The sequence below is a fragment of the Penaeus monodon genome, chromosome 29 (assembly GCF_015228065.2).
Source record: "Penaeus monodon isolate SGIC_2016 chromosome 29, NSTDA_Pmon_1, whole genome shotgun sequence".
In the NCBI taxonomy this organism is placed as follows: domain Eukaryota; kingdom Metazoa; phylum Arthropoda; class Malacostraca; order Decapoda; family Penaeidae; genus Penaeus; species Penaeus monodon.
This window is the reverse complement of record NC_051414.1, coordinates 25,754,291-25,754,900: the sequence shown is the minus strand read 5'-3', so window position 1 is coordinate 25,754,900 and position 610 is coordinate 25,754,291.

Here is a 610-nt window from a genome sequence, read left to right as displayed (position 1 = left end):
ACGGGGTTTGGTCTTTTGACCTTTGTAAAAAAGGGGCCCAATTCCTGCCCCCCACCTTTTTGGCTTCCATCGGGTCCCAAAAAAAAATAGCAACTTTGGGCTTTCGAATTTTCCCGGGTTTGTTTAATTTCCCGGCAACTTCCAAAAAAAACAAAAATCATTTTCACATCATGTTAACAAAATAAATAGGGTTGGCCGTGTGCATATTTTTGTTTTATTTAAACCCCTACCCATATTCGCCACCTTTTTGGCATGAAGTTTATTATTTATCCCCCCCCGTCCCTTTCCTTTGTGTTAAACTTTGTTTTTTTCCACGCAGAGAAAATCCGGTTTCTTCTGTATCTCCTGCTGCGTTTTACATAATGAGTCGCATACCCTTCACACCTCGTTTTTCTCTAAAATTAGCTTGATTTTTATTAAACTAAAAGACCCTCCCCCTTAAAAAAACAATTATTGCATCCTAATTGCTGCGGTAATCTAACGAAAAAGGTGAAAATCGATGTCAACGATAAACAAGGGAAAGGAAAAATCAGGACTGTCTCACCCTAAGGGCAGTGCCCCCTCGTTATTTGGGAACATTTCGTCGTCCGGCTTTTCCTGCCGTTTCCCC